Source organism: Chrysemys picta, chromosome 1 (assembly GCF_011386835.1).
Source record: "Chrysemys picta bellii isolate R12L10 chromosome 1, ASM1138683v2, whole genome shotgun sequence".
In the NCBI taxonomy this organism is placed as follows: Eukaryota; Metazoa; Chordata; order Testudines; family Emydidae; genus Chrysemys; species Chrysemys picta.
Window position 1 is genome coordinate 359,275,719 of NC_088791.1, and position 14,501 is coordinate 359,290,219.

The 14,501-nt window shown below is 45.3% G+C and overlaps 2 long non-coding RNA genes across 2 annotated transcripts; one reads left to right on the plus strand and one right to left on the minus strand.

The window, feature by feature from the left end:
* Positions 1-3,034: 3,034 nt before the first annotated feature.
* Positions 3,035-14,256, plus strand: LOC135983717 (uncharacterized). The gene is made up of 2 exons (XR_010601472.1): positions 3,035-3,209; positions 13,896-14,256. It is a non-coding gene; the product is annotated as an uncharacterized LOC135983717 (long non-coding RNA).
* On the minus strand, positions 10,438-11,840 carry LOC135983720 (uncharacterized). Its single transcript, XR_010601474.1, has 2 exons — positions 11,440-11,840; positions 10,438-10,888 (listed from the first exon to the last, which is right to left on the minus strand). It is a non-coding gene; the product is annotated as an uncharacterized LOC135983720 (long non-coding RNA).
* Positions 14,257-14,501: the final 245 nt, after the last annotated feature.

The following is a 14,501-nucleotide window of genomic DNA, read 5'->3' on the forward strand; positions in this document are numbered from 1 at the left end:
CTCTGCAAGAGCCTTGGAGGGCCTGATTCAAAGCCCATTGAAGTAACTGGAAAGACTCCAAAATCATGTTGACTCTTCCCCAACAAATTATGTTCATCTGTGTGTCTGACAATTCTGTTCTTTGTTAGAGTTTCAACCAGTTTGCCAAGTACTGAAGTCAGGCTTCCTGGCCTCTAATTGCCGGGATCACCTCTGAAGCCCTTTTTAAAAATTGGCGTCCATTAGCTATCCTCCAGTCATCTGGTACAGAAGCTGATTTAAATGCTAGGTTACAGACTAAAGTTAGTAGTTCTGAAAATTCACATTTGAGTTCCTTCAGAACTCTTGGGTGAATCCCATCTGGTCCTGGTGACTTATTACTGTTTAATTTATCAATTTGTTCCAAAACCTCCTCTAATGACACCTCAATCTGGGACAGTTCCTCAGATTTGTCACCTAAAAAGAATGGCTCAGGATTGGGAATCTCCCTCACATCCTCAGCCGTGAAGACCGATGCAAAGAATTCATTTAGTTTCTCCGCAATGGCTATATTCACCTCTTGGACCAGGTCCTGTGCTCCACTTAGGACTAAATCAAGAATTGCCTCTCCTCTTCTGGGTGCCAGGACTAGCTGCTCCAAGAAGCAGTCATTTAAAGTGTCAAGAAACTTTCTCTCTGCATCCAGTCCTGAGGTGTCATGTACCCAGTCAATATGGGATAGTTGAAATTCCCCATTATTATTGAGTTTTTTTACAGTTGTCTACAGTTTCCATGGGGGAAGACCAGCGTTTCTCAAATTGGGGGTCCTGCCAAAAAGAGAGTTGCAGAGGGGTCACAAGGTTAATTTAGAGGGGTCGTGGTATTGCCACCCTTGCTTCTGTGCTGCCTTTAGAGCTGGGTGTATGGAGAGCGGCGGCTGTTGGCCAGGTGCCCAGCTCTGAAGGTAGTGCCTCTGACAGCAGCAGCACAGAAGTAAGGGTGGCAATACCATACCATGCCACACTTTCTTCTGTGCTGCTGCTGGCAGCAGCTCTGCCTTCAGAGCTAGGCTCGTGGCCAGCAGCCGCTGCTCTCCAGCTGCCCAGCTCTGAAGGCAACGCCGCCGCCAGCAGCAGTGCAGAAATAAGAGTAGCAGTACCACAGTCCCACTACAATAACCTTGCAAGCCTCCCCCCCGCCCCAAACAAATCCTTTTGGGGTCAGGACCTGTACAATTATAACCCCATGAAATTTCAGATTTAAATAGCTGAAATAATGAAATTTACAATTTTTAAAATCCTATGACCATGAAATCGACAATAATGGCCTGTGAATTTGGTAGGGCCCTACTCAAATTAGGCCTGGTCTTGGTCTCTAATAGAGATTGCTTTAAACCCTGAATCGTGAAGTTTGCTATCCCCTCCAAAAATTATTATTAATCAAGATAACTCTGGCTATTCTTGTTCTCCATATAAATGTCCAATCCTTTTTTGAATCCTGTTAAGTTCTTGGCCTCAATGACTTCCTGTGCCAAGGAGTTCCAGAGTCTAATTACACAGTGTGTGCAAAAGTGTTTCCTTTTATCAGCTTTCGATTTCCCATCTTTTAATTTCGTTGAATGTCCCCTTGTCCTTGTGTTATGGAGATAGGGGAAAGGAGTTCCTGATCTACCTTCACTAGGCCATTCAGTCTATTTGGATCACAGAGCTGTTCTAGGGATTTGCAAGTAGAACAGATGACAGTGTAACTGGCAATAAATGCTCATTTTCCTTAGCTAGCAACTGGCTACTAAGTGTTCTGAGCCAACATAAAAGGAAGGAATGATGAAGCAACTGGAGAGGATTTTCTTTGCTCATAGATGTGGCTTTTCCGGACATAAGAATGGCCTACTGGGTCAAACCCATGGTCCTGTATCCTGTCTTCCAACAGTTGCTGGTGCCGGATGGTCCAAAAGTAATGAACAGAACAGGGCAATTTATCAAGTGAGCCAACCCATTGTCCAGTCCCAGCTTCTGACAGTTGAAGGTTTAGGAACACCCACAGCGTGGGGTTACATCCCTGACTATTTTGGCTGATAGCCATTGAAGGCTCTATTCTCCAGAAATTTATCTAATTCTTTTTTGAACCTGATTCACTATTCACTATTCTTTTGGCTTTCACAACCTCCCCTCATGAGTTCCACATTTGGACTGTGCATTGTATGAAGTACTTCCTTATGTTAGTTTTAAACCTGCTGCCTATTAACTTCATTGGGTAACCCCTGGTTCTTGTGTTATGTCAAGGGGTAAATAACTTTCCTATTCACTTTCTCAACATCATTTGTGATTTCATAGACCTCTATTATATCCCCCCCAGGCACACACCTCGATACCCAGGCTCAGGGCACCTGCTGGGCAGGCATGCTTGTGAGAAGAACAGCTATGCTTTACTTATGGCAAACCCTTCTGCTTTCCTTCTTAAATGGGATGGGCTCTTGGAATCCTGCCTGCCAAGCGCTGAGCCCACTCAGCTGCTCTGGGACCTGCACTTCCTGTCCTAAACGCTTGGCTAGTGCTCAGCAGCTGCTCCCTGCCCCAGAGGTGGCTGCACATCATTGCTGGTGTGTGCACTTGATTTAGTTGGGATTGGTCCTGCTCTGAGCAGGGGTTGGACTAGCTGGCTCCTGAGGTCCCTTCCACCCCTGAGATTCCATGATTCACTAGTCCCCATCCTGCTGCCATCAAGGTGGGGTTTGCCATTGGCGTCACTGGGAGCCGGAGAAGGCCATGGCTGCGTGAGATGGTCTCTGACCAAGAGGGGAACACTTGGTGGGCACCCACAGTGGGTCAGCCCGAGCCGCCTAAACACTGGCGGCGTCCAACTCCGGGAGAGAGCGCAGAGACTGCCGGGAACTGGAGTCCCTCACTCTCCCGAGTCTCCTCCCACAGCTCGACCCGCGGGGGGAGGGAGAACTACGTTTCCCGTGGGGCACCGCGAGAGGGGCCGTACAGGGATGGGCACGCAGCAGCGCCGGCCGGAGTCGGAGGCGGGCGGGGCGCGGGGCCAGGAGCGCGCGTGCCGGGATGGTGCCGCTGGCTCTGGGTGGGCGTGGCCTGGAACGCGGCTGCGGCTGCTGTTGGGGGCGGGGCCGGCGAAGGGGCGGGGCTGCGGCTGGTGGTGTTGCTGGTGCTCGGCTCGCGCGGGGGGCGCAGCGGAGGGACCGTTACTCTGAGGCGACAGGGCGGTCGGGGCAATGGCTCAGCTGGGACAAGGTGGGGACCCGATGGGCGGGGGGGTCTGCGGGCGTGTGCCCTGCCCGGGAGCGCCCGGGGCTGAGCCGGGGGGTGCGCGTGTCGGGGGGGGCTGCCGGGGGTGGGCGCGTGGCTGGGGGGGGCTGCCGCGGGTGCGCGCGTGGCTGGGGGCGCGCGTGGCTGGGGGGGGCGCGCGCGTGGCTGGGTGGCTGCCAGGGGGGTGAGCGTGGCTGGGGGGTTGCTGGGGGGGCTACCGGGGGTGCGCGCGTGGCTGGGGGGGGGGGCTGCCGGGGGTGCGCGCGTGGCTGGGGGGGGGCTGCCAGGGGGCCGCGCGCGTGGCTGGGGGGGGGCTGCCGGGGGTTGCGCGCGTGGCTGGGGGGGGCTGCCGGGGGTTCGCGCGTGGCTGCCGGGGGTTGCGCGCGTGGCTGGGGGGGGGCTGCCGGGGGTTGCGCGCGTGGCTGGGGGGTAGCTGCCGGGGGTGCGCGCGTGGCTGGGGGGGAGGGGGCTGCCGGGGGTTCGCGCGTGGCTGGGGGGGGCTGCCGGAGGTGCGCGCGTGGCTGGGGGGGGGAGGGGGGGCTTCATGCCAGAAGGCAGCACCAGATCCTCTCGTCTGAGCCTCTGTAAATCAAAAGCCACAGATTGCCCCCTCCCCCCCGCCCCGCCCCGCACTAAACCCAGCCCCCCGGAATTAGACCCGAGTGTGACCCGCCCGCAGGGGGGAGACTTATGATGCGCTAGAGGCAGCGTGTCTGCCTTTGGAGTGACTGGATTGCGCCAAAGGGCATCATGCCGTGTTCTCAGATCACTGGTTATCCCATCATTGGCCGATAGCTCTCCGATGGGAGTTACATTCCCCCACCCTTTGCAGATTGTATCCCACTAAGGTGCACTTTGCTGTTCCTTAACAAAGTGTATTTTAGTCACCACTGGATACTGCTGTCTTGAGACATTTAAAAAACAAACATGACCACTCTGTGTGGGTGTCTTTGTTCCCTCTGCGGACACATTAATTTGGCATTAGTTGGCTTTGCCCTTGGTAATGTGTTTATCCTCCTCATCTCTCTTGTTTTTTGCCAATAAGTGTCAGATCTGGTCTCGTGACATCTCATTCCAGTTCTCCTTCCCCCTTGCCCAGTAACTGATGCTCCTTTTATGAGGTTGTCTGACTGATCAGGTAGTGATGAGCTGAGCTCTCATGCAACAAGGGAGAAGGGTGAGAGCAGTCATTTGAAAAATATATCGGGGGGAGGAATGTGGCATATGAAGATCCTGGAATCACAGATGGGAGTAAACACTATGTTCTGTTGTAATCTGTTTAGCACATAATGCAGCCTATAAGAAGATATTAAGGGGGATGTTGATGATTGGCAGATAAATTACTGAATGCATTGCTTTATGTGGCGAAGCGAACACTTCAATGGTTTCTTTTTTCAGATAAATCCCAGAGAGAATTAATCTGGTCCTAATGTAGAAGGACAACATAAGAAACTCTTTGTGGTGATTTGACAGGTTCTGAGGGGGGAATTCAATATGAAAAAGGCAAAAAATTTAAATGGGCAAACATATTTTTAATGCAATGTGTAACTAACCTAAAGGAATACACTGCCGTAGAATATAGTGTTGTAAATCCTAAAAAGGATTAGGCATCTATATAAATAGGGATAGCATTTACACTTACTCTGTCCAGCCTAAAAAAAATAAAGGCTATAATACTTCATGGCACAAGCTCACCACCAGCTGGAGTCAATGAGCCAGAGTATCCAATGGTATTACATAATTAGATGCATTATGGTGTTGGAAGGCTTTCATCTGAAGCACTGAGTATTGGCTGTTGTCCCTGATAACAGACTAGATGGCTTATTAATTTGTTTTGATATGAGAGTTCCATTGTTAGGTTTCAGAGTAGCAGCCGTGTTATCCTGCAAAGACCTGTCTCCTGCTGAAGCCAAAATTGCATACATGTGATAAGCTTTTGTAGGATTTGGCTCGTTTTAGGATATCAAAGCTCTTATAAATTTCATTGATTGTAAAAACTCTTTGTAAAGAGAATATTTTGGCTAGTACTGAATGTAGTCACCTGAAACCTAGCAACTGCTTAATAGCACATGCACAGCTGCTTGGGACAAGAAGTGAAGAATACCTTGTATTGACATTAAAGGAGTTTAAAACAATATACTGGTAATTATCCATGTTCCTAAAGTATATTTACACTGAATTATGTGAGGCCATTGTAACTTTTTTTATTTGTCTTGACTTTCTGAATCTAGAAAACTAACATGTAAACATAGAATGCATAGGCTATATGCATCCGAAGAAGTGGGCTGTAGTCCACGAAAGCTTATGCTCTAATAAATTTGTTAGTCTCTAAGGTGCCACAAGTACTCCTGTTCTTTTTGCGGATACAGACTAACACGGCTGCTACTCTGAAATCTGGTAAAGGATTCATTGTTCTGTAACAGTACCTTCTGGGACATCTGACAAACTCACTACACCCGACATATTGCTCTCATAGTATTTATCCAAAGAAGGTAAAGTGTGAGGCATCTAATAAAAATTTGTCCTACTGATTCTCGTATACATGGGATATTTGAGTGGTGTGTATGTACTCGAAAAAAGCTTTAAAATCTGCGGGCAAACAGGTTTTGCCAGACAAATGGATGTAGATTCAGCTATCGGCCTTGATTCATGTGTAGATTAAGCATTGGAAGCTCTGTTTTGTATATGGTGTCAACAGGAGGATGTGAAAACAACTTAAAGTCAGGTTCAGAGTAGCAGCCGTGTTAGTCTGTATCCGCAAAAAGAAGAACAGGAGTACTTGTGGCACCTTAGAGACTAACAAATTTATTAGAGCATAAGCTTTCGTGGACTACAGCCCACTTCTTCGGATGCATATAGAATGGAACATATATTGCGGAGATATATATACACACATACAGAGAGCATGAACAGGTGGGAGTTGTCTTACCAACTCTGAGAGGCCAATTAGTTAAGGTTTGTTTTTTCTCTCTTAATTAATTGGCCTCTCAGAGTTGGTAAGACAACTCCCACCTGTTTATGCTCTCTGTATGTGTGTAGATATATCTCCTCAATATATGTTCCATTCTATATGCATCCGAAGAAGTGGGCTGTAGTCCACGAAAGCTTATGCTCTAATAAATTTGTTAAACTTAAAGTCAGCGCACCAGGAACGGAATCACTGGGGGTCATCCTGACCATGGGGACAAAAACAATGAGTTTTGGGAAATGCACAAAGTCATTTTGTTTTCATTCGCTGAGGAAGCAGAAAGAACAGTGCATTTTGCATTCATGAGATAAGCTGTTTTAAACAAAACTTCAGTAGGCTAAAAACCTAACCTTAGGTCTTGTATTATTGTGCAGGTGCAAATGCTAGTAAGTTGAGATGATTAATAAAGAATAAACAGGTCTTTGGATTTTTTTTCTACAATAGAATTTAAAAATCAAGAGCGTGGTACAAGTGGTACTATCAGGGTGATAATGCTTTAAACTATATGTTAGAGATTAATTAGTTGTGTCACAGAAAATTTTAAATTCCCTGTCGCTCAGGAACATTGAGAAAATACTTTCCATACTACAGTCATATTGGATTTTTAGGGGCTGATCCTGCTTCCATTTGAAAACGTTAATAAAACATCCATTGACCTGCAATAATTGCAGGAATTGGCTCTACCCTCGTAGCAGGAATTGTAAGTTTTGTATAGGCTGGTGGCCATGGATTTATGTACTCTGAAATTCTGTGGCTGTGGAATTTATTGTAGAATTGTGTTCTAGAATGAGTATTTTTTTATTTATTTAAAAAACAAAAAGCTTCTAGTCCTTTATGGATGGGAAGAAAACATAAATGCGAACAGTGTATCTAATGCAGTGTTTGCAGAACGATAGGAACAATAGTTCTGAGGTGTGAATTGTCCTATTATCTCAGTGAGTGTTTGTTTTGAAACCTAATTATGGCAGTTAAAAATGCAACTTTCACTGCTGATAATGTTGGCATCACTCACCTTCTCAGGTGCCAAAAGTCCCAACTGTCTCCTCTGCTTCCAAGACCTTCAGGTTTCCCCTGATTTTTATACTTCATCGATTTGTCTTCAGCAGGGCTGGCTCCAGGCACCAGCTTCTCAAGCAGGTGCTTGGGGCGGCTGCTTCTGAGAGGGGCGGCACGTCCGGGTATTCGGCGGACGGTCCCTCACTCCCGCTGGGAGCAAAGGACCTCCCACTGAATTGCCGCCGCAGATCGCAATTGCGGCTTTGTGTGTGTGTGTGTATTTTGGCTGCTTGGGGCGGCCAAAACCTTGGAGCCGGCCCTGGTCTTCAGTACAAATTGTGCAGCACATTGAAAATTAAAAAATGGAGTAGCAGAAAACTGAATTCAACTGAGGGTATATTCTGATTGTGCTATTCAATTTGATAGTCAGTAAAATCTTAATTTGTTAATCTAGTTGAAGATGTCACAGAATTTCCAACCCGGGAATGTCTCAGGGTTCTGTGGTTTTGCCATGGAATATGTGACTGCTTGGGGGGGTTTCATAAGTGGGCATTTAAACCTGCTACGTGTGTGAGGAGGGAGAAGGGATCTATACATCTACTGTCAATTGTAGAGTCACACTTCCAAATTAGTTCCACAATACCTACAACGTAAGCAAAAGTAATTTTGTATTGAAGAATGAAAACAGTAAGTCTGCTCCTCCTGATCATTAGTCTTGGAATAGGGCTTCAGCATGTCAGTCGAGAGCAGTATACGGTCTGCAAATGTTCTAACTTCCCTGGACAAAATCTGGATGTGTAGAGGGTACAGAGGATTTAATATCTTCCTACATAGAGAACACTTTCAGGTAATGCACATCTTTCTTTTTGTGATACCTTCTTCAAATCCAGGGACAAGGTTGTATCCTGTCACTGATCCTCCCGCCCCATGTTTGTTTTTTTGTTTGTTTTTTTCCATTTCATGTGCTAATTCATTCCCCTGCGCTCTTCTGTTTACATCAGACCTGAAATTAATCATGGTCTGTTGAGAAGAAACTTCTGCCGCCTTCTTCACACTGTCAAGTAGCAAACTTGGTGACGATGCAAAATGCTTCTCTTTCCGGAGTTGACGTTGGAAGATTTTTCTCAGCGTCCTTAGCCGAGTCCACGTGAAATGAGCTATTAAAAACACTATTGCTTAGTCAGTGGGGTGGAGTAAAAGGCCAGAATCCTCAATTTGCAAACCTCGGGGAGAGAATCTGATGAAATTTGCAAAGGATCCTGATGTCAGTAGACCTGAAAATTGTTTTGGAAGGGGTAAAACTTTGTAGATTCTAACAATGGTTGAATTATTGTCTTTGCTTTTACTCTCCGAATCCCTGCTCTTGGAACGACTATTTTGTCTTTAATATGAAATCTGTCAGTGTTTGATAAGACCAGTAACGTCATTTGAACTAGAAAGTGCCATGCAAACTGAATGGAATGTTAAATTCAATTAAAATTAGGTTTAGTTAAAATGGGTTTAAGACACCTTATCTGGTTTTGTCCAATTAAACGCTCAAATCTGGTTTAGAAAACAATTTGAGACGAGAGCCTCTTTGATTAAAAAAAAAAGGGGGGGGGGGTGAGTTCAGCTAGTTCAGTGCAGCAGTGAAAGCAGACGATTATAGGACAGAGGCATTGGCATATAAGTCAATGTAAATACGTTGGCAGGAACAATATTCAAACTTGGTGTTGCTTAGAGAGGAAATCATGTTTGTTGGCTCCTGTGGTGCTGTGTGGTGTTAGATAAATGTATTACATTTTGCTGTAGTTTTGTTGGTTCAAGACTAACAGTTCCCAGTAGCTTTTATGATACTATTGATTATATCTACCTAACAATTCAGTCTTATTCCTCTTTTCTTCCAAATGGGATTTCCCTTCAGTTTCCAAAGAATATTCTTAAAAGGTTTTTTTATTTAGCTTTCTGAGATCTTGTTTGGAGGGCTTACTGAGAATACCTACAAGGTGAAAATGGTAGGAATTTTTATTACTAATTTGTGCTTTTATAGATAAATATTGTTGGTTTTATATACCTCATAGTAGGTTTTGAAACGAATCTTAACAGTAGGGTTAAAATAACTATGTAATAGAATGCTAGGTGGCTTCTCCATTAATCCAAACCTTTAGTCTAACTGCAAACCTGGACAGAAAGAATTACTTATCAGAGGGAATGGAGCACAAAACTCATTGGGAGGGGAACACTTGATCCCGTGCAGGGATTTGATCTCTGCTGACCAGGCAGGGTGTGGGAGTGCTGAGGGCAGCATGCTCATTTGCTTTGGGGGGGGGGTGTCATATTTGCACTGCCTTTGAACAAGACCCCTTATCCCCAACAATGTTTAGACAACCGACTGAACAGCACAAACTCTTCAAATAGCTGAATCCAAGTCCTTAGCAGAAGGAAGGTTGCTCTGTTGGGGCCTTTAAGGATGCTAGAGCGTCCCGGAGCATCTGTTTTATAAACAAGGAAAATTTAAAAATCATTGAGGAGCAACTGCTATTTTATATCAAAACAACCTAGGTTTTTTCACCTTAAAGGGTTTCAGTAAAGCCTCCTGTCATAGTAATTCTGGCAGCTGTCAAGAGGAGGCATGTCAGTCTACAGCTGTATTTGATTTATTTTAACTATTCTCTTCTGACCCTTCTATTTTATTTTAATTGAATTTGGTCTGAATTCATGCCTGTGTCTGTTTCTACAATGCTTGGTTTCTGTAGCCTGAAGAGCATGATTCTAAGTAGCAACATCCTCTGTGCTTTTGGTTAGTTCAGTAAAAGCTATTCTCTAACTTAAAATAAATCAACTTAATAAAGGTGGTTATAGAAAAAGGTCTGTTGTACAAAGGGTTTGGTTCTCATCCAAGCATCTCTCAGCTGTGTGTTCAGTCTGAGTTAAGGTTTACTTGTACCCCAGAAATATAATGGAATGCTACATAGTTTTACTAATCCCCTACATCTTTCCTGAGCCCTATATTCATTTTCAGCCAGTGCTAAAGTTACTCTCAGTGGGAAGCGTAATGGTGCAGTGATGCTGAAAGCTTTCCTGCACAATACAGTGTCTTTGAAATAGGGTGTGTCAGTTTTTTCCTTTACTTCATGCACTCGCGGTCTGCGGTGTTAAATCCATGCCACACAAATCTTAATTTTCAATGAGTATGCTGATTGCTGGTTCCTGTTTGTCTTATGGATCTAAGAACTGAACCTTTAGAAGTGAGCCACTGCACACCTGAAAAACTGAGCACAGTAGAATTTATTTAATACACATCTCTTTAAAAAAACACCAAAAACCTGGTGGTCTCACTCCACTTCTCAGTGAAGCTATAATAACACAAGCTGTGGGATTAATAATGTAAGACTCTGCTCTTACAAAATACACTTGTGTGTGTATATTTTTTGAATATTGTGTACAGTACAGTATTGAGTGTTGGGATGGTGCCATACTGGTGTGACCGTACTGAATGAACGGTGACAACATGGCTTGACATGACTGAACTGTGAAAGAGGATTCTGGGAGAAGAATCCTTTTCTTAACATCAGGCAGATGGCAGAAGTGAAACTGACTGGCTCCATGCTGCATGTATGATGAATACGGATCTTTGCATCAGCAAATATGTCCACTTGAAAGCAAACAACACGTGTAGAACATCTGGAGTGGAGCACGGGCTGACCGGGGCATCTTGACCCTGTAGAAAGACATCACGCAGGGGGCTTGTCAAGGCTGCTTCCCCACTCTGAACTTTAGGGTACAAATGTGGGGGCCTGCATGAAAACTTCTAAGCTTAACTACCAGCTTAAATCTGGTCCGCTGCCACCATTCCCAAAGCTAGTTCCCTTCCCTGGGAAGCCTTGAGAAACTCTTCACCAATTCCCTGGTGAATACAGATCCAAACCCCTTGGATCTTAAAGCAAGGAGAAATTAACCATCCCCCTTCCTTCCTCCCACCCACTCCTGGTGGATCAAGATCCACCCCCCTTGGATCTAAAAACAAGGAAAAAATCAATCAGGTTCTTAAAAAGAAGGCTTTTAATTAAAGAAGAAAGGTAAAAATCATCTCTGTAAAATCAATATGGAAAATAACTTTACAGGGTAATCAAACTTAAAGAGCTCAGAGGACCCCCCTCTAGCCTCAGGTTCAAAGTACAGCAAACAGAGATAAACACTCTAGTAAAAGGTACATTTACAAGTTGAGAAAACAAAGTAAAACTAACACGCCTTGCCTGGCTGTTTACTTACAAGTTTGAAATATGAGAGACTTGTTTAGAAAGACGGGGAGAACCTGGATTGATGTCTGGTCCCTCTCAGTCCCAAGAGCGAACAACTTCCCAAACAAAGAGCACAAACAAAAGCCTTCCCCCGCCCAAGATTTGAAAGTATCTTGTCCCCTTATTGGTCCTTTGGGTCAGGTGTCAGCCAGGTTACCTGAGCTTCTTAACCCTTTACAGGGAAAAGGATCTTGGAGTCTCTGGCCAGGAAGGATTTTAGAATACTGTACACAGGAGAGCTGTTACCCTTCCCTTTATAGTTATGACAGGGCTAAAGTGAATGATTCATCAGGGAGTGAATGTGGGGTAATGTTCAGTTGGCACCACTCTGCAGTCTCCTCCTAAAGTATTAGGTAAAAATTAATAACCACATTCCCATTGAGCACGCTTTTAAGACATGTGAATCCTTTGAGGAAAAAGTCTAAAAATCAAGCCAATTAAATTAGTGTTGGGGATTCCTTAATTGACGCTTGAAGAAACTGCTAGACAGAGTAGCCAAAACTCTGCTCCATGGGCTTGAGTAGGATTGTGACCAGAAGGGTTTCCAGGCCACACACACCCCTGCGCCCCTCCTTCCCCAGGTTCCGTCCGCTTCCCGGAGCGGCGCGGGGGCAAGGCGGGCAGGCAGGGAGCCTGCCCTGCCCCCAGTCCGCGTTGGGCCGGAGCCGCTCTAGGTAAATGCTGGGGGAGAGTGGGGGGGGGGCTGCGAGGAGCTCGCGGGCCGCAGAAAATAACCCCATGGGCCGCATGCGGCCCCCGGGCCGCGTGTTTGAGACCCCTGCTCTAATGAGTCTTACTGGCATTGCTGTGTTGGTTTGGGGTGTGATTTTTACTAACATAGATATGCCAGTAAAGCGGTAGTGTAGACACAGTTATAACGGTGTTTATACTGGTATCGTTTATCCTGGTCAGGGAAATCCAATAAGCACTTTTATACTAATATAAATATGTCCACACTAGAGGTTTTTGACAGTATAGACCTGATCTACCCTTAAAATTTTTGCCAGTGTAGCTACGTTATCAAGCGTGGAAAAAATCACACCCCATAACTGACCTGATGGTGGTGGCAAAAGCACAAATGTAGATGCAGTTATACAAGCAAAACCATGCTTTTGCTGATATCGTTTATTTCATTTAGGGAACTGATATAAATGATACCAGCAAATGCACTCTTCCTGATATAAACGGCACCTCCACTAAGATGGTTTGCCTGTATAGTTACACTGGCAGATCCTTTTCTAGCAGAGACAAGGCCGTAGCGTAGCCTTTATTAAACTGCTTCTCCTTTCATGTGCTGCTGTGTGAAAGATCCATGGAAAATAGCAGGTAGAGTGACCCGATTATACATGGAGTGTGGCTAACGGCAGTCCACATACTGAAATAATAGAGATCCCCCCGCACGCTAATCTCAATTCTAATAATCTTAGAGGTTACTTGTAAATCACTAGGAACTACGTTTTTATGCCTCAGTCCTGGAAAGATTTCTGCACGTGTGTACCATTACTCGTGTGTGTAATCTCATTGGATTACTCCTCTGACTAAAATTGTGCACATGTGTAAATCTTTCAGGACGTGGGCCTTAATAATTCCTGGAAATTTTCTGCTACTGAAAAGCTCTATGATTCTCTAAAAACAATGGTCACAGTAGAGTAGTGTAGAATCCCAGCTCTCCTGTTGTGCAGTGCAAAGCAGGAAAATCAGGGATCTACTATGTTTGACTGTCAACATGCACATCATGCTGTCCTCTGCCCTCATTCGCTACCAGAGCCAATCCTGCTAATAGGCAGGATTTGCCCGGTTAACAAGCAGATATTTACAAGAATTTCACTTCCTCATGAGGGACTGCACACCATGCCTGCATGTCTCTGCAATAACAATGAACCCAGTGCCCTGGACTAGATTTGTATTGTTATAGAGCTTGGGAACCCCAGTCACAAATACAGTGCAGACAGGCAGGTCTCTGCCCCCAAAGAACTTACAGTTGAAGTGTAAGATGAGATAACAGGTGGTGGGGGAGTACAAGGAAACATTGAGACCGTATTGGTGAACGTGATAAGCTATGGTCTCAGCGCCCTCGCTGCTGATAAGCACTACAGCATTGGTGCCGCATCAGCTGGGCAACTTATGTGGTAAGGTGGATAGGAGTCTTAGTGTGACGGGGATATTTAACCATTGGAACAACTTGCCAAGGGCTGTAGCGGATTGTCCATCACTGGTAATTTTTCAATCAGGATTGGATGTTTTTCTGAAAGATCTGCTCTAGGGGTTATTTGGGGGAAGTTCTGTAGCTTGTGTTATACAGATCAGGCTAGATGATCACGATGGTCCCTTCTGGCCTTGGGATCTGACATTTAAGATGACTTTGGGGGAGGGGTGGTGTGTGGTACATAGCACTGAACGAGGTGACCTGTATGTTTTGCTTTTCAGGTGTCCATTGTGGAAGGCATATAACCTCTCATGGGCTGGCGCTGAACTGCTGCACGGATCTTACGTGGTTTGATCACATTGTTCCTTGTGGACTCGAAGGGACGGGTGTCACCTCGCTGAGCGAAGAACTCCAGAGACATGTCACAGTTGATGAAATCACTGAGCCTTTTCTGGATGCTTTTGAAGAAGTGTTTCAGTGCTCCCTAACTTCCCATGAGGAATCTATCGGATAAAGGGCTCCGAGTGCCTCACTTACCTGTGGAAATGTGACTATTTCTTTGGTGCTTTCGTGGTGTTACTAGAAATCCAGCTTGCTTGTTCCATCTTCCTATCAGCCATTAAATGCGTGTAACAAACTGTACTTCTCGCATTTGAAACATTTCTTGCTTTTGTAAAAATGAGCTGCTGTGTCTTTAAGTATATCTTTAAAAAAAACAACGAGGAGTACTTGTGACACCTTAGAGACTAACAAATTTATTTGGGCATGAGCTTTCATGGGCTAAAACCCTCTTCATCAGATGCATGGAGTGGAAAATACAGTAGGCAGAATATATACACAGAACATGAAAGGATGGGAGTTGCCTTACCAAGTGGGGGGTCAGTTCT